Source organism: Misgurnus anguillicaudatus, chromosome 16 (assembly GCF_027580225.2).
Source record: "Misgurnus anguillicaudatus chromosome 16, ASM2758022v2, whole genome shotgun sequence".
Lineage (NCBI taxonomy): Eukaryota > Metazoa > Chordata > Actinopteri > Cypriniformes > Cobitidae > Misgurnus > Misgurnus anguillicaudatus.
Genome location: NC_073352.2, coordinates 15,060,623 through 15,080,526, shown reverse-complemented (window position 1 = coordinate 15,080,526; position 19,904 = coordinate 15,060,623). Strand labels below are relative to the sequence as shown.

The 19,904-nt window shown below is 37.4% G+C and overlaps 1 long non-coding RNA gene across 1 annotated transcript; it reads left to right on the top strand.

Moving 5' to 3' along the window:
- The first annotated feature begins 12,532 nt into the window (after window positions 1-12,532).
- Window positions 12,533-17,621, top strand: LOC129422583 (uncharacterized). Its single transcript, XR_012358106.1, has 3 exons — window positions 12,533-13,211; window positions 14,975-15,030; window positions 16,850-17,621. It is a non-coding gene; the product is annotated as an uncharacterized lncRNA (long non-coding RNA).
- The last annotated feature ends 2,283 nt before the right edge of the window (window positions 17,622-19,904 follow it).

Below are 19,904 nucleotides of genomic sequence, written 5' to 3'. Positions count from 1 at the left end.
TTCAAAATGTTGATGTCTTTCTTTGTTCAGTCGAGAAGAAATTATGTTTTAGAGGAAAACATTACAGGATTTTTCTCATTTTAATGGACTTAACACTTCACAGATTTAATGCAGTTTAATGCAGTTTCAAAGGACTCTAAACAATCTCAAACGAGGCATAAGGGTCCTGTCTTGCGAAACGATTGTCATTTTTAACAAGAAATATGCACTTTTAAAACACAACGTCTCGTCTTCTGTGTGACGAGCCAACGTGACCTCACGTAATACGACATCACGTCAAGAGGTCACGGATGACGTATTGAAACTACGCCCCAGTGTTTACAAGTATGGAGAAAGATGACCGTTCTGGCGTTGTTGTATGTCGAATGATACTAATTAATGTCTTTGTGTCAGTTTATTGTTTTAAATTGTCCGCAAATGTGCGTTTCAAATATGTAACACGTGACCTTTCCACGGCATTACGCAATTACTTGAGGTCGCGCTGGCTCGTCACACAGCCGGAGGAAGAATGACAATCGTTTCTCTAGATAAGACCCTAATGCTTTGTTTGAGATCGTTTAGAGTCCTTTGAAGCTGCCTTGAAACTGCAATTTTAAACTGCATTAAACTTTTAAGTATTGGGGTCCTTTAAAGTCCATTAAAATGAGAAAAATCCTAGAATGTTTTCCTCAAAAAACTTTTTTTTTTCTCGACTGAACAAAGAAAGACATCAACATTTTGGAGGACATGGTGGTAAGTAAATTATCTGGATTTTTTTTAAAGAAAATGGACTAATCCTTTAAGATTGTAGGTTGTAAAATACTGACCTAATGTTCTAATCTCTGATATTTCTGCCCCTGAAATCATCATTATTATTGCAAAATTACAGTTATTGTAAATTTACAATACAGTCATTTTTTCCAGTTAGCTAATTTCACCTTGAATGACTTAATTCAAGGTTTCTTATATTCTAGAACAAGTCCTGACTCCAATAACTACATGACAGTTAAACAAGACGTTAAGCAGACACAAAACAGAACACAGGCCGGCATCCTGAGTTGGCAGCGCGGCCCTTGAAGTGTGATATTTACTGAGTTATTTAGTGTTTGAGTTTACTACAAAACAATAATGTGGTCATGCAGAAGGGCATCTATATGTTTCTAATTTGACTTTAAAGCTCATTATCGTTGCATGATTAAACTACGAAGATTTCCCAGGCCTCTTTGGTGGTCCATAGGATTTATTGAAAACAATCGTATTTGCTATTTGAGCTAGGTTACAAACATTAAAGCGTTGCACTTTCAAGCATGGTATCCGGTATGGATCTTGTAAAATAGGTAAATGTAAAGTACCCATGATTTGTTTTTAGAAATTCTTAATTCCCACATTTTACATAACAGCAAACTTTTATTGTTAAAACGCAAAAGCCAGCATGAATATGACTCAATGTGATCTCAACAGCGCAAACAGAAACCTAGGAAGTCTTACATTTATTGACTTAAGCTTTTTCTCACAGGACCTCTGTATCCTGTGTTTTTGCCAAAAACAAACTTATTCTGTGTACTGGAACAGTTCATCAGGTTGACCCTGAGATAATGCAACCAAGCAGCTTGTAATAATGTGGTCAGACTTTTTAAAGAGAAAGAGTGCCGGGGTTTATTCTCAGTCACCCGGATAGGACAAATGCAAGGTTTTTCTGGGCCAATCAGAAACATGAAGAATGCATGGGGTTGGGCGTCAAGTTACGTAACGGTTGAAGGAGAGGTGAGGAAAGGGTGCTGTCTGAGGTTACAGAAAATCCACAGACACCAACGCTGGTGAAACCACCTGTTCTTCTGCACACTAATAATTTACATAGATAATGAAAATCTAATGACGTAGAGGCAAATGTAACTCCTACCATTAATGGAAAATGATCTAATATTGTTTTGTTTTACGCAGTACAAACAATGCCCATCATTTGCATCAAAAGACACATATGGGAAACAAAACATACAAAAATAAGAGAATGGATCTCAATGGTATGAAATGAGAATGTAGTATCACACTGTTCATCAACATCTCAGACTGAGGGAGACATCAAGCCAGAGCCTGTGAGTAGGAGGTAAACACAATAGCTGGCACGCAACACTTGTCTGTGTGGTCTATCGTTCAACAAGGTCAAGCATTGTGCGTGACTTATCCAATGGCTGTAAATGTTTGGAGCTGTTGTCTTGCAAATGAAACCTCATACAGATGTCTTCCATGCGTATCGGCAGGACAATAACAGCATTTTCCCACTGGAAAATGCAGAATGAATGATATCACATGTTTTTCCTGAACGCACGTTGTATTGCTACATAAATAAAAATGGCAATGACTCCTTTTAGGACAAACCCGATAAGACAGATTTAGCCTTCATTTCCTTTGCTTTCTTTTCCAAATATGGTTGTTGCATTTCAACATGTAGCTTGAATCTATTCCATGACAATTTGATGAGATTTGGAGCAGTTGTAGCCTAGTGGTTAGGGAGTTGGGCTTATAACCCGAGAGCTTCCGGTTTGAGTCTCTTGGCCGGCAGGTTGCACCTGTGGTGCCCTCGAGCAAGGCATCTACTCTTAATTGTTCCCCAGGTGCTGGGATAGCTGCCCACTGCTCCCCCCTCACTAGGATGGGTTAAATGCAGAGGTCACATTTTGAGTATGTGTTGCATACTTGACAAACACGCCACTTTCAGTTTTTTTCACTATATTTTTGTGAGCAAATGAAAAGTTTGGTTCCAAAATGCAATAAATTCATTTTGACTAATTTGGGTAAAAATGTGTTTTCTATACCAAGAAAGTGACAAGATGAAAACCACTATTTTCTGTTACAAACTTTCACAAAGCATCTTTAGGTTATAATAACATTAAAAATTCAAATCCAAAAAGTATTTTTTCTAAATGTTATAAATCTGTTGAATCAATATATAAATGTGTATTCATCTTTGCCATGTTATATTCATTTAGTTGACTAGTGGTATACACAGATTTAAAAAAAATAAACATTAATGGCATTAATCAAAACACTTACTTTGTCATATTAAGAACACTGTCATTGCTGCTGTTATACTTGAGACATAGTCTTTTTTGGCAGCGATCAGCTGTAAAATGTTTGGTCCTGCTCGATTTTCGTTAAGTTTGAGTAAAATAATGTAAAGTTTTTTATAAGATCCCCTGGGGTCAATGTGTTAGCATGACAGAAGCTTAATGCTGTCGTGTGAGAACAAGCAACAGCCGGCATTTTTTCTTCGCCAGAGTGCCTCTCACGTAAATTATTCGATTTTGATGGCTTTCGTTTCTTCCCCACCACAGAAAACCACCACAGGTTTATCAACGCAATCAAAAGTACCATTTTGTTTTTGTTTGTTTGTTAATCACGAAGTACAAAGTAGATGAGGAAAACTAGGATTCTGTGTGTATTCAAAGCGCCGCCCTTATTGTTTATAATGCATGGATTGGTGCGCTGTGATTGGTTAAGCGAATTTATTGCATTCTGCAGAGAAGGAAGACTGGCGTTTGTCGCGGTTTGGAAAAAAGGGAGAAAAGATGACAGAATAACACGGCGGATATCGGATTTTGCGTAAAATTAAGAATTTACTTTTTAACACTGAGCAAATAAAATACTGATTTTGGTGGTAACTATAAAAAAGCCGTTTATCGCGTTTTGAAACCATACTCTCCAAATGTTTATTAGCGTATTGACTCACGTCATTTAACATTTTCAAAACTTGTTTTAAATTTGTTTTGTAGTTTGCAACACATTAACACAAGCCAGGCACAAAATGTATTGTTCTGCATAGCCATAAACTGCCTGGTGTTCACTAGTAGCCAGAAAGGACCTGACAGACGTCTTTCCTTTAACTGTTATTAGTCAGCTGTGGTCTGGCAGGTTGACCTTAAGGAAAGAACTGCAATAAAAAACATGTCACCTTGAAGAACCCTACCAGGATTTCCTCTGCAAGCATGTTTATGTGGCTGCAAACGTGTTTATGTACCCGCTGCCCAGACGAAACGACCCAGTAAAATCCAGGCAACTTCGAAGCCTTTGATCACTGAGCCGTGTGACACAGTTGTGTAAAATATCATTTTTCTGCAGATTTTCTTTTGTGAATGTATGTTCAGGTCAGGGTTTCATAACTGGCTTTCGCTGCATTATAGCTACCCTACACAAAGATTTAGATCTGAAGCCAGAAAAAGATCAGCCTTGCTTCTGATAGTAATCCAAATGCAAAGCTGATGTGTTTTCTAGGCTGTGTGAGTTCAGAGTACTGCCAACTAACACAGTAAAAAATGTTTAAGTAAACTGTTAGAGCAAAAGTTCCCACACGCTTTGAAAAATTGCTTTTGAGCGTAGCCAATACTTTGATAGCCAATGATTCCTCAAGACACAGATGCATGGATTATAAGAGAATTCCTAAATGACGCAACATGATGGATATTTGGGGCCCTATCTGCTTGTCTTTCTGTCCACCACACGCGACTGACTTGAGTTTTATATTAACAGGCAGTATGAACTGTGATACATGCAGAATGAAAAATGGTAGTGACAGTACATCATAACCTAAAAAGATCAAAATCTTTTTGAATGAATTGTGCCCTCTACGTATCGTTAATATTTGTGTTGACACTCTAAATGTTGACCTTTCATTGCATTAGCACTGCCTATTTACATGGGGTTTATCAAAAGACCATCAGACTTATTATTTATCAACAATGACCCAGCTCTACGTCAACCATCAATACCCTGAAGCATGGAAACACCACGATCAAAATCCACTGTTCCACCTGGGTTATGGAAAGGGGAACATGTAGTCACGCTAACACAGAGATCTAATAGCCATTAGCAGTGTTAGAGTTTCAGGATTATAAAGTTGAAGCTTTATTTAGCTGGATAAAACGATTTGAACGCTAGAGCTTTGCAGGGACTGGTGGAGTAAGGTGTACCTGAACTTTGACCCAGGACTGTAATAAGACTGATATACAAGGGTATAGCAGCCAACTCAGTTGTTGTACAAATACACCAATATTGTTTAAAAAAACTGTTTTGGACAGTAAACACGCATTACCTATATAAAAATGAGACAAATGACTTGCTTAAAAATGATGAGAAGCCGGGTTTATGGGGTAATATAGTTTAGAGTAAAATTGTCCAGTTGTCCTTAATAGTGTTCTTAACAAACACTAATGAGACTTTGATCTAAATACACAACAAAAATAATCTTTCTCACACCATTGGAAGGCAACAGATGTGCACCTGACAGCGGGAGATGTTTTCATTTGTTTTGCTTATCAGTTTGATGGGGCAATGGGAACTCGCAGGTCATCGAATTTCTCCCTAAAGGTTCATGGGAGAGGTGACTCAACCAGTTAGTCTTCATATTCGTCTGTACATCTGGAAAAGACTCTTGGTGTCACCTCGAGCTGTGCACAGACGGAAACAATCGTCCCCTACCGCCTCTCTGTCCTCTGTGTATTATTTCACCTGCTCAGAACCTAAATACAGGTCTTTATCAGATTCAAAGAAATTAACTTGATTTAAACAAACCCAAATCTGCCTTAAAGCTCTGTCTTAAACCCTTGGTTGAGTAATCTCCACAGTACAAAGTTATACTCTACAGGGCAAAGTTTACAGACAAGATTTTTCCCAGGAGGCGACCTGTTGGTGTTAAACCTCAGGGGCCTCGTACCCCCCGTGCCGCACACATCTGTGCTTAGCAGGATTGCTCTCTGCGGCCAGGACCTGACCCACTTCGCTATGGGTGCGAGGCTGGGAAAAGCTCACAGCTCAAAAACCCAGGCCCGACTCAAGGAGTTTACACTAACACCATGTGGCTTCATCAATGCTGCTCTTCGGTCGGGACAGGCTATTTTCATCAACCTTCTGCCTGTTTGTTCACATACAGCCAGCATCACCATGACAACAATAGTGTGAGAATAAGTGACACATCAAAATGAAAATCAAAGTCATCGCTGAGTCATATTGGACGCCCTAGAAATCACTTCACTATAAAAGGTTGTAAGGGGTGTTTAGGTTAATGATTAATGACACACTTGCCAGAGCCCATTGATCAGTTACTCATAAAATTATTTAAAGAGGACATTTCACAAGACTTTTTTTAGATGTCAAATAAATCTTTGGTGTCCACAGAGTATGCATGTAACATTCTAGCTTAATTTTTGGCTGTGTCCTTTAAAATGCAAATGAGCTGATCTCTGCACTAAATGGCAGTGCTGTGGTTGGACGGTACATATTAAGGGGTGGTATTATCCCCTTCTGACATCACAAGTGGAGAAATTTAAATTACATTTTTTTCACATGCTTGCAGAGAATGGTTTACCAAAACTAAGTTACTGGGTTGATCTTTTTCACATTTTCTAGTTTAATAGAAGCACTGGGGACCCAATTATACCACTTAAACATGAAAAAAAGGTTTAATTTTCATAAAATGACCCCTTTAAAGGAATATTCCATTTTCTTAAAAGAAAAATCCAGATAATTTACTCACCACCATGTCATCCAAAATGTTGATGTCTTTCTTTGTTCAGTCGAGAAGAAATTATGTTTTTTGAGGAAAACATTGCAGGATTTTTCTCATTTTAATGGACTTTAATAGACACCAACAATTAACACTTAACTCATCACGTAACAGTTTTTTTTCAACAGAGTTTCAAAGGACTATAAACAATCCCAAACGAGGCATAAGGGTCTTATCTAGCAAAACGAGTGTCCTTTCTGACAAGAAAAATAACAAATATACACTTTTAAAGCACAACTTCTCGTCTAGATCCGGTCCAGCGCGACCTAACGTAAATGAGTGACGTAGGGAGGTCACATGTTACATATATAAAACGCACATTTGCGGACCATTGTAAACAATAAACTGACACAAAGACATTAATTAGTATCAGTTGACATACAACAACGTAGGAACGGTCCTCTTTCAACACACTTGTAAACACTGGGGCGGAGTTTCGCGTTCGTCTTCTATGACCTCTTGACGTGATGACGTATTGCGTGAGGTCACGCTGGCGCATCACGACCGGATCTCGACGAGAAGTTGTGCTTTAAAAGTGTATATTTGTTATTTTTCTTGTCAAAAATGACAATCGTTTTGCTAGATAAGACCATTATGCCTCGTTTGGGATCGTTTATAGTCCTTTGAAACTCCGTTGAAAAAAACTTTTACGTGTTGAGTTAAGTGTTAATTGTTGGTGTCTATTAAAGTCCATTAAAATTAGAAAAATCCTGCAATGTTTTCCTCAAAAAACATTATTTCTTCTCGACTGAACAAAGAAAGACATCAACATTTTGGATGACATGGTGGTGAGTAAAGTATCTGGATTTTTCTGGAAGAAAATGGAATATTCCTTTAAGAAAAAACCCAACTAGCTTTCAAAAGATCATGGGTTTAATCCATATAAACCAGTACTGATAAAATGTATACTGTATAATGCAAGTCACTACCAAATGCATAAATGTTAAAGACTACCACAGTTGCTTATTGTTTTAAAATTCTGTTTGTTGATTAAAACTCTACAAAGAAAATATTTGATCTGTTTTCAGTGTTAGTCACCAACATCTACATCTACAACAACATCATCTTTTACTATGAGATCTTCCCTCAGTGTTTATTCAGGACATAAACTAAGATCTTTCAGTCTTCAGATGGCTAGACTTTGGCAAGCCTGCTTCACAGATTCGTCAACGCCCAGTGACAAATGATATGAACTCCTGTTGGGAAGAAAAGTCCCACAGCTCCTTTACATGGGCATAAACAGACACTTCCCGCTGACGTCTGGAGAACCCAAAGTACTTTCATGTTGCCAATAGTGACTCAGGGGCTGTGAGGACAGCCGAACTTATGATGTTAGAAAATAGCCACAATTGTTTACCAAATTGCTGTGCATTTGTTATTTTTACATACCCACCCACTGCATACCTATTATTATTGCAGACAATGTCTGTGCATTTTTGCTCAAAAGATAACACAGCACACAATGGGAAAATGCTGTGTGTTTTGTTTAGTCTCGTGCACCTGTGTTCAACAATAGTAAAATACCCTTAAAAACCCTGAACTTATCTAAACTTAACCAAAGGCCCTTTAGAGAAGTCACACCACTAGCACCGCCAGGCAGTTATTTCAGTCATTCAAGATTTATCCATCTAAATTGGAAAAGACAGATATCTCTTAAATCATGGGCTAAAATCACATATTTCTGACCAAAAATTAAACCTGACATCAACTTTAGCCTACTACTGTATATATTTTGTATCTTAAGCGTAAAGGGGACAATTTTTAAGATGTCAAATAAATCTTTGGTGTCCCCAGAGTACATATATGAATCTTTAGCTCAAAATATCATATAGATAATTTATTAAAACATGTTAAAATTGTCACTTTGTAGGTGTGTGCAAAAATGTGCCGTTTTGGGTGTGTCATATAACATGCAAATGAGCTGATCTCTGTACTTAATGCCAGTGGCGTGTTTGATAAAGCAGATTAAGGGGGTATTATCCCCTTCTGACATCACCAGGGGAGCCAAATTTCAATTACCAATTTTTTCACAAAACTAAGTTACTGGGTTAATCTTTTTCACATTTTATAGGTTGCTGGGGACCCAATTATAGCACTTAAACATGAAAAATATGTCTCCTTTAAATTGTGCAAAATCCCTTTTAGGAAGGTTGTTTCATCTACTGCGCATGCACACAGGTTGGATAGCGCCTCATGCGACTCTCAATAGAGCCCCTCCCCCAAAGAATCAACAGTCTTTATTGATAGATGATTAGTTTTTTTAAATGTAAGGCGGGACTTTCGTTGCCAGATTGGTCATATTGAGCGTTGCCTTGTCTCTTATTCATAGTAATAGCAGTGCTCGATCTTTTTATATCCAATATCTTTGACCAAACCAAATCAAACCAAACCAATGGAACTTGTGGGAATGATTATACTATCTTATTACTATCATCTAAAATCTCATTTAACTTAACTCAATAACAGATTATTGAATATCACTATTGTGTCTACTCATTTTGCGACTTTTAGTAATGAAAGCAACGTCTGTTTTCAAAACAAAGACCATGATTTATGTGTACGTGAAGCTTTACTCTGCATCCAAGCAAAGCCATCATGAAAACAGCCCATATATTTTGTCCGTTTATGGACTGCGTGCAAACATATCAGGTTTCTTGTTGTAAATGTACTATATAGGTGTAGTGTCAGGTTGCTACCTCTGTCTGACAGGTAATGAACACAAGTCAAGGTAATGACATGAAAGAATTTCTCTTTTGCGAAGTATAATACGACAAAGCACCAGGCGAGACAGGAGTGGCGTCTAGTGCAATACAAACAAAACAATGCATGCAGACTAACAGGACATGGAACATTTGGTATATAAACTCACAGGTGGATCTCATAATGAGGATGTTTTACAACAGAATAGCTTTATATTTTGTTTTTGGATCATACCATTGACTTGATATCTTTTCTCCCTCTTAAAGTATGGAAAATGTACATTTTTCAAGAAGTTTAAAATGTCCTGAAGAATGAGTTGAACAGGCATTTGTTTACATTCAGAATTGAATTTGCACAATGTTAAGTGTTATAAAGCTTGACAATACAAGTGAACATGCTTAAAATTTAGATTGATACTTCTTGTGTAGTGCACATACTCTTTAACCAGTGGATTGAAACACCAGTCAGGCTGAAAACCTTTAGACCCTTAGCAACCAACTCGTTGGATAACCAACATGCAGCATCCCACAATATTTGCTTTTTCAGTTTTGCTGACTGCAGAGCCTACAGCAAACAAAGACAGGTGTGATTTCTCAGGACACCCATTTTTGTGATATCTGTCTTACTACGAACATTGCACTCTATCCCATGAACAAACTTACTAACAGCACAAATCAACAAATAACATGTTATGAATCAGGGTCAGTAACTGCTCCAGACAGTCATGTAACATACGGCCCTGCATCTGCTCTGGAAGTCTTATCTAACTTATGCTAACTGTGTCACAAGAGCCTTGTTTTCCTGAGCGAGAGAGCAGCGCAGAAACAAACACACGTGTAGGCTGTTGGGAGCAAATGAAGTTTGGCATGTTCACCCACCTGTGTTAAAGCTCTTTCTATAGTCTATTAGACTGCCACATTTACCTACAGCGATCTCAAACTGTAGTCAAAACACAGCTGTGTCCGCTCACAACACAATGACTAAACAATTGTAATTATTAAGGTATGAGAAAGTGTGGAATCTGTTTGTACATGATCAAGTATATGCGTAGGTCCCCAGGCTTGACTGTCTGTCTGTTATGAAACTGTGAAAACGTATTTTGAGTCATAATAACGCATGTTCAACAAGATGCTAATGTGTTGTCAGGCAACTGATAATAACAGTGACCGATGCTGTATACACACAGTGACGAAACGCACACCCAGACAACCAATTTTGTATCTCAACACAGACTCTCCTTGTGTAAAGCGCTTCCTGTTTTTAAGCAGGTTGGCTGGCTTTAGAGGAATTAAGCAGGTTATTATATCATGTACCAACAATAGTGCGGAGTACACCAAATGTGAGTTAAGAGGTTTCGAAACTTCTCTAAAACATAGGAAAAACAAGATATACAGACGCAAAAAATAAACAAAATAAAAGGTATTGTTGAACTTATACATGCATATAAAAACCCAAACAAACAAAACAAATCATGCACCTCAAATTGAAAAACACTTAATAGGTCAATGGTAGGGTGACCATACGTGCCATTCTTCCCGGACGTGTCCTTGCCAGGATTTCGGTGCGTCTTCCGGTAAGTCGTATTTGTTGACGCATACGCCATTCAGTTCAAAACATAAGACATACAATCGTAGTTTCAGTTTTACCTTAAAATGTAACAGTTGCTTTTCTGTAATAATAATAATCCTCTATACTACGTATGCGGTCGACAAATACGACTTCCGAAAGACGCACCCCAAATCCTGGCCAGGACGCGTCCAGGAAGAATGGCACGTATGGTCACCCTAGTCAATGGTGTTTCTGTATCTAAACTGGTAAAGCATAGGTTGTGGGTTCGATTTCCAGAGAAAATAAAATGTACTGTATACACCGCAAGTCACTTTGGATAAAAGCGTCTGGCAAATGCATGACTGTAAGATGATCTTCATCATGCTTCATTGCATTTAGTTAAAAAACGGAAATTACACTGTTACACATTTTCACGAGCTATGTAACATTAACAGAGAAAAATATACAAATACAGAGTGAGCCTACATGATCATGTCCCTAAAAGGGCAAAATCATTCATTTGCCAGTTAAAAGAGACACGGGTACAAGAGTAAACATGCCAGCTTTGGTTTATGAACTTTATATGTGAGCAGAGATTAACTATTAATCACACGATTTAAATAGTGTGTCGTTCCTGTCTGTTAAACTTAGCAGCGTGCAGATGCATATCTGCTAAAAAGACAGTGTTTTTAAAACATTCAGATGTACATCATGTGTAAAACATTCAGATGTACATTAACATGATGCCACCCCATGTGAGGAACTGGCAAAATTCCTGGAGCAGATCAGTTAAAGATCAAGATCTACAACTTATCGTATAAACAATAAGTAATGCATATAGGTCATATCTCAAACAGCATAGTAACATGACAGGGATTTTCTGACTCTTCTCTACAAAAAAAGTTTACAGTTATATCATGTGAATCTGGAAAAACATGAATCGTTTACAGGAAAACAGGGTACTTCCCTTAAAGAGAAAGTGATAGTAAACCCAATGTTTCTTTTAGTTGAATGCAGCCATTGTAGCTTTCGCCCACGTAATCCAGCAATGCTTTTTACCGTTTTGTGAAAGACAGACTTGGATCATTTCTGGTAAAAAGGCTTTATAGGTAACAAAACAAATAACGTCCTAATGTCTGTATAACAAAGTCCAGATGCACTGTATGAGCAAGACTGTATGCGATGTATAACATGGGAGGACAACACTGAGAAGATTTGTTATAAACAACCCAACTAATCTGGGCAAGTGGCGTCACAGTTACGACAGATTGTTTGGGATAAGCTGCTGTCCGCAATTCGTTTGTCACAAGCTGACGCCTCCGCACACCCCCAGATAAGATGGGATAACTATATACAGTTGACATCCAAGGATCTCAGATCTAAAATTGAACGGGCGGAAACATCTCAGTCCAGGAAGAGCGTGAGACGTTATAATGGATGTCTTAATTTATCAGAAACTGACAACACAACACTAACAATTAAAAGAAGTGTGAACAGCTCTTCACATGGACATTTCAAGGCCTGTTTGTGCTATTTAATGGATACAGTAATTCAGGCCAATGTTCAAAGCATTGTAAGAGTTTCCTAAATGGTGTGGTCACATCGTGAAATAATTTTTTCACATTTTCCTTTAATGTTCATGGTAGTGTAGTCTAGGGAACGGTTTCCATGGTATTACACAGTTAGTGTATACAGAGACGGGGGGAAGTGATGGCAGGAAGTGGCTGACCGTGATGACGCACTTCACTTTCAAGGGGATGGGCATGTAAATGTGAAACGTTTGTGCCATGTGCTTTTTTAGTGTCATGAAAAATTATGCTGGTGCATAGTGCAACTGTTTAAATGTGTAAACTATGAATGAAACCGTGCGCATGCTTTCTTTCCTAAACATTTCTTTTTCCTAAACTCTATGGATTAGATTTTGATGGATGGGTGCACTTTTTGGGTTACTATCCAATGCCAATATAAAGCTGAAAAAATTATATAACTTAATATAACTCAACTGTGTTTGGTTGAAAGCAGTACAGTGTACTTCATACACATTTCAGTGCCAATGAGGGCACTCGAATTAAAGGTATTTCCCCTTTTGTCAATATTTTCTAAAAGTCGTCTCCGCCCACTGTCAAAACCACAAGTTTAGGCGCTTTGCATCAGCCTTTACTACTGCAGTCATCGACTACTATGGCAACACGAGTCACAGAAAGATTATTGGCGGCCCAAGATGTCATACCACCGCTCCCCACCGCTCACCGCTTAACACATTATGTCATGCTTTTCTATGAGATATTTGAGAGATTGCCGCCTAATGTGTTTGCAGTGGGATGCTGGTACAGCAAATTCATTCATTTTCCCTCACTGCAGCCAGTCACAATGGGCCTTTTAATGGTCTTCCTGGGCAGGGCTTCCAGAGAGCTGGCAAAACAAACAGGTGAGGCGTATAATTTCTAAATTTGGTCAATCTTTAAATCTATTTTGAACATCTACCCATGAGTCACTTTCCCATATTTCCTTACATAGCCTTCTCGGTTAATGGGCCATAAAATTGAGGACGGTTTGTGGTAAAATTGTTTGTCAACAAGGAAGGCTGCTTGTTTTCCAATAAGACAAATATATTTATATTTATTTTATTATATTTTTATTTATTTACAATTTATAGTTATTATTGTTACATATAACCCCATACAATTCATCATATAATACACATGCATGGTGTAAAATCATCTGCAGTATTCTTCCTCTGCTGGTAGCCTATAGTTAATATACTGCACTCCCTTCAGTTCACAGTTGCAAAGCAGTTGCAAACCAGCTGGATCTGGTTCTTCCCTGTTCCCTCTGGTACTCTCAGGGGAAACTGAAATCAGCAAACTGACTTGAGATGAGTCAGAGCACTGTTACCAAGGTCTTTGTTTCTCAATGAGAAAAACACACTTGTCCAAGTATTCACAGTCGCCTGGTTTTTGCACCGAGACAGGGAACCCCTCATTATATTTGGAAAGGGCCACGTCATGTCTGCTGCTTTTCATGTCTGACGCTTGGCTCTTATTCTGCTAATCGTAGGAATTCCACACAAAAAGAAACCACACATATCATTAGTAACGTTTTCCACAAGATAGCTGCAACTGAATGCAAATGTATGCTTATAAAACGTGTTAGATATTTAAGAAAGTAACCACACACGCATATATATATATATGAAGAGTTCAGATGCAAAAGCCACTAAACGCTAACTCCGTCAAAAAATATGAAAGAGCACCTATTTCATTGCTAAAAAAACAACGTTCTTTTGTGTATTTGGTATAATACAATGTGTTCAAGTGGTTTATGGTTAAAAAAACACATTATTTTCCACATACCGTACATTTTTGTAGCTCCAGATTTCCGTGTCTTTCTGAAGTGCATGGATTTTGTACAAAATAGTTTTGATTGGCCAGCTAATCTGTACGTTGTGATTTGCCTGAATACCTCTGACGTCAGCCAGAAATGTGACGCTCCTTATCATGTTTGAAAGATTCGGTCACAATGCAACCCTAATGCTGTGTTTACACCAGCCGCGGCAGAGGGTGATTTACATGTGTAGGCAATGCAAAGACGCGATAAGGCTTCCTGCGGCGCGAATTGAGCGTTGCTGCGGGAAATGCGAGAGTTGAAAAATCTAAACTTCGGCAGATTTCCGACTCGCGTTAACCAATCAGGACCTTGCTGTAGTAGTGACGTGATTACAGGAAGCGAGCAGAGTTTCAGCAGAGTCGCAAGCCCCTCCCATGATGCGAATTTCCGCGTGAATGTCTCGAATGACTAGAATTTCACTTACGGCTTTTTTGCCGCCTCTACCGCGGCTGGTGTAAACGCAGCCTAACAGGAGTTAACATAAAGGCGGAGTCCACGATGTTTGAAAGCCAATGTTGATATTGGAAATCACCCAAACAAACACGCCCCTACCCCAATAGAATCTGGACCTTCTGTTAATAGACCCGCCCCACACATACGCAACCCGGCATTTGATTTGATTTGATTGGCTATAAGTGTGTTTTGGTAGTCGGCCCCATCTCCTTTTCCAACGCGTTTTTCAAACATCGTGGACTCCGCCTTTAAAGGCTGTGAGTCAAAGTGGGAGGAATTATGATAATGTCAGTCTTGACTACATCATCAATTCCAGGAAGTAAACTGTTGCAATCCGTGTGTTTGTTGTAGTCCAAGAAAAGAGATTTACGCTGGAGACGATAACTCACGTCATCGTTTACTTTGGGGTATGTATCTTTTGCATATCGTTAATAAGTACTAATACACACTTGCACACAAAAAGGAAATGTAAAAATGTGATTCGGACCAATGGTGCTCTTTAAATTACTTCGTGTAAAATTATCTTAATCCTCAGTCCATTCAAAACATTTTTTTTTAAGCAGAATTCATTAAGAGTCCAAAAAAAAGGCTGATTAGCAAGAAATCATTCAAGACACACTTAGCGAGTTTTGCATCTGAGCTCTTCATATATACAATACAGGTTGATTTAACTAGCATTTCATATTGTTTTACTGGGATAATATATTTCTTTAAGACTCTGAAGGGGTTATACAAACAAAATGACAAACCAACAAACTGTTATGTGTTAAATGAATGTTTTTGTTGAATGACATTTGCTCACACTTGGCATCACTTAAAACTTGAATGTGCACTTTAGATATTTCATTAGGTGAGGCATCAGGAAAATAAAGTTAGTCACAACACAGTAAGTGACAGTGAAAGTTTGCTCTGGCTCAACGGATTCTCAGACAAATGTATGATAACAAATCACTACTTTGTTACGACTTCATAATAAGTTGTCCAAAAACTTGCATGCGAGCTGTAGTTTCACACCTACACACTGATGCAAGGATTACTAAAGATTACTGTTACACTATAAGCCAATTACTGACCTCAATGAAGACCAGTGGCTTATGATCACTGTGCTTTTATTTATAAGCTCTGTAGCCGGGGGTCAGACAACTAACATCTTGCAGACATATTAGCCTTTCAAAAGCGATTATAGGTCTTGACCTATTACACTAGCCTATTTTCAGACGCCTGGTTTGCCGGGATTTTTCCAGTGTAAACACACCGGTAGTCATATGGCGCTCGATGACCTAAATCTCCCGAGGAGCTGCCATCCATTTGGACGCGCCCATTTCTTGATGAATGAAGACTTTTACCTCCGTCAAATTAGGGCCTGGAATACAGCTTTAGCTAAAATTAGAGCATTAAAGCCAAACACACAGGGGGCGTTCACACGCCTGCCAGAGTATTTCCATCCTGTGCTCGCTTCACATGTGTTTTTCATTATTATCCTAAGGACTAAATGGATCAGCAAAAGTACAAACAACAACAACAAGTTGTGTTATTTTTAGTCAGGTTTACAGAAATCCAAGCATACACGCAGATCGAAAACGATGAGTCAAAGTTTCAGTCACACATTAATCTAATGGCATCCTAAAGTCTGTTTATCCAAACGCATGTTTAACCAGAGAAACCCCCCTCTAAGCTTACAGACTGATAAAATTTAACTTAAACGGATCTCAGGCTGTTTAATATAAACTCATTAGCATTACGGTTAACTTCAATCCAGTGAAACTTTAGCTCAAATATGATTTGCAAGGTTGTCCCAGGCAGCAAAGCACAGAAAAACATGTTTCATCACAAATCTCAAAAAAGATTTCCCCAAACTGCCCTAATGATGACATCATGACCTGGAAATGGCTGATACCTTGAAGCTGTATCCTATTTGTTGTTTATGACTAACAGAACTCTATATTTAGTCCAGTAGAAAATAATAAAACTGTGACAACAAAACGAATAAATCTGGGAATGAAATTTTTCCAATAAGAGTGGATGATGGACGTCTAAAAAAGGATTAGTAGTTTCCATCTAGCATGTGGTGCCAGTTATTTTGAGTTTCTGGAAGATGATTAGATGAACTTGAAGCATAGCATCTATTTAGATGATCAACAGATGCCAGAGATCACTTTTGACTGATATTACGAAAATGTGCTTGTGCAAATAGTGATTATAAATCATTGTTTTTTTTTTTTTTAGGGACATATGGCAAGGAAGACATTGCATTTCAGTTCAGAGACCAAGTCTTGGCAAATAAAAGGGAACCACTTAAGTTATCTTTGGCCCGCCTTCACGCCAGATGCAAGTTCGGAGTACGGTCATTGGCAAGACTGTACTGTAACAACTGCCAATGTCATTATGCAAACTGAACTTAATATGCATTATTATTGAAACAGTTATAAAAGCAATATTGCTTGGATATGGGTGTGATATGGCTTTATATAAGCATGGCCGTGATTGTATACACTGCGTTTAAACAACAGTTCAACAACACAACAGTTAGACGGTGTGCAGATAAATCAAAAACAACTGTGTGAGTGTCTTCTTTTATCAAAGAAAGAACTGTTCACTGTAAAAAAGTTGTTTCAACTTAAAAAAGTAAGTTCCTATAACTATAAGTCGCTCCAGAGTACAAGTCGCATCAGTCAAAAATGCGTTTTGAAGAGGAAAAAAACATTTATAAGTCGCACTGGACTATACGTCACGTTTATTTAGAAAATGATTTCACAAAATCCAAACCGAAGAACAGACATTTAATTCGGAAAGGCAAGTTATTCAACTAAACAATAGCACAGAACAGCAGGCTGAGTAGATGTCCGTACATGTTAAGTGACATAAACAGTTATTTACACAATACACAATAGTATCAGAACATACCTGGGAGGCTGAATAGGCTAAATTAACACAACAAGCCAAACACGTTCAAAAAGGTCCCGAAGCAATTCCATATCAATGAATCCATTGAATTACATAAATACACACACTGAAAAAAATCATTACATTTACAAAATTTTTTAAGGTAAGTGGTTGCAATCAATTTATTTAAGATACATTTAAACAAAAGTTTTTCATTTTATTTTACTTTACTTATATTTTTTGTTTAAATGTAGCTTAAATAAATTGATTGCAACCACTTACTTAAAAAAATGAGTAAATTGAATGAATCTTTTTTTCAGAGCACTGAGAGAAACGATTCATTCGATTTACTCATTTTTTTTTTGGGGTGGGTGGTTGCAGTTAGTTGATTTGGGCTACATTTAAACAAAAGTTTTTTGTTTTGTTTTGTTTTGTTTTTCTAATTTGTTTTGTTGAGATGTAGCTTGAATGGATTGATTTCGACCACTTACCTTAGAAGAGTTGAGTGAATTGAATGAATAATTTTTCTCACGGCTGTAGACGGTAATGGTTTCTTTTGGTTCATATGAAATAATTTTGACGTATAAGTAGCACTTAATTAGAAGTTCCAGGATCCGCCAAACTTTATGAAAAAAGTGCGACTTATATTCCAGAAAATACAGTACCTGGTTAAAATTTTGAATATTAAAAATATTAGTCGAGTAACCAATTTTTTTGAGTAACCAATATTTTTAAGTTTAAGTTAAATTAACTCAAAATTTTAAGGCAACCAGTTCTATTACAGTGTTGTATAAACATGAATATTATAACTATTTCAGTTTTAATTAGGCACATTAGTTCAAAATTGTTACCCTGTCTCTTGTTTTAACCAACACTGAGCATTCCTTGCTGGAATATCACATTTTGTTGGCAATGTTTAAAGCAAAAATGATTATACAAAAAGCTATTTTATGTACTTCAAACCTTATATATTTGATTAATGGAATCTTTCCAGCTATAAAATACACTTTAAACTATATAATGAGTTTAAATAAAAATTAAACCTGTTTATAACTTAATAATTAAATTAAAATAAAAAATGTTACACTGAAAAAAATGATTCATTCAATTTACTCAATTTTTTTTGAGGTGGGTGGTTTCAGTCAGTTTGTTTAGGCTACATTTAAACAAAAGTTTTTTGTTTTGTGTTGTATTCCTAATTTATTTTGTTTAAATGTAGCTTAAATAAATTGATTGCAACCACTTACCTTAAAAATGTATTAAATTGAATTGTTTTTTTTTCAGTGTACTAGACTTTCAGAAATATTTAGAAACTTTATGTATTAGACCACATGTACTTGATTGTAATACTGTGAGAGGAAAAACTAAATTAATACGATTTGCTAAATGAACTTCAACAATAAAACCATGTATTTGGTACATATTGGTACCTAAATGCTACATATTAGGGCCATAATAAAGTGTGCTCCCCTATTGAGAGCTTCGGTTCACTTTCTTCTTACAGTAAATGACTCCACTTCTTATTTCATCTCAGATAATCTTACTTCATGTACATCTCCACTACATTGGATCAACCCTCAACCCATATGGATCAGAACAGATAGATCCATCATGGTACAATGTCATCAACTACCTTGTCTCCAGACACCCTAAAACTTGCAAATGTTAAAACAAACAAAAATGAAAGTGACTGGCTTTCTACCTCTTTATCTCCGGCCCCTGTTTCCTGTAAGCTGATCACTGCATCCTGAAAATCTGTTTTTCCCCACCCTCTCTATCTGGCCCTCAGCACTGCAGACTGCATATTATACCATTTCAAAATGCAGTAAGTCACCTATGTAGGGTGTAGACTGCAAGGCAGCTCACTGGGTTTTTGGAACAAAGGTAATCTGTTGAGGATTTGCCTTAATTAAAATAAATACTTATCAGTTATGTTCCTTCCCAGAGAGTGAGATATGAGTCATAAAGTGGTGGCGCCTAAAATGTGTCATATCATTTTATGATTCTAAATTATTTAACATGGGGATGGAGAAATGTCTCCTAAAGCAATAAAAAGTCAATGCTTTTTGTGGGACTCGCTGTTTTTATCATGATAGCCAGAAAGATTGGGCACAGAGTCTTCAAATTCAAATCTCAGCTACTGCTGTATAGTATTATCAAGTTTAATCTGCTAATGATTTCCAGAAACATCCTAACAGCAACGGATGACGCATCAGCTCAGGATCAACCTAACCTAATGGGCATAACATTTTTTAGGGATTGACGTTTTCAATGACGAGCACTGCAGAGTGGGGGGATTTGTCAGGGTGACACATAAAAAACAAGTTTTCTTAAACATCATGATCTTGTTAAGCAATATTTGTTTTTTTCTTTATCCGTCAATATTTAATGCTGGAAC